Raw genomic sequence first — 215 nt, 5'->3', positions numbered from 1 at the left:
CCAGCGCAGAACATACTACACTTCCCGGCACACATCGCGCCCTGGGGACCAATGGCGCCCCAGGTCACAATACCGGCGCGTCACGGGAGCGGTAGTTCAAGGGCGGGCCCGGCGTGCACCGCGCGCCCGGGACCAATGGTGCCTCAGGTCACAATCGCGTGGTGTGACGGGAGTTGTAGTTCTGGGGCGGGCCCAGCGAGCCGCCCAGACAGCCA

The sequence above is a fragment of the Nycticebus coucang genome, chromosome 3 (assembly GCF_027406575.1).
Source record: "Nycticebus coucang isolate mNycCou1 chromosome 3, mNycCou1.pri, whole genome shotgun sequence".
NCBI classification, from domain to species: Eukaryota; Metazoa; Chordata; class Mammalia; order Primates; family Lorisidae; genus Nycticebus; species Nycticebus coucang.
Note: the sequence above shows the minus strand (reverse complement) of the source record.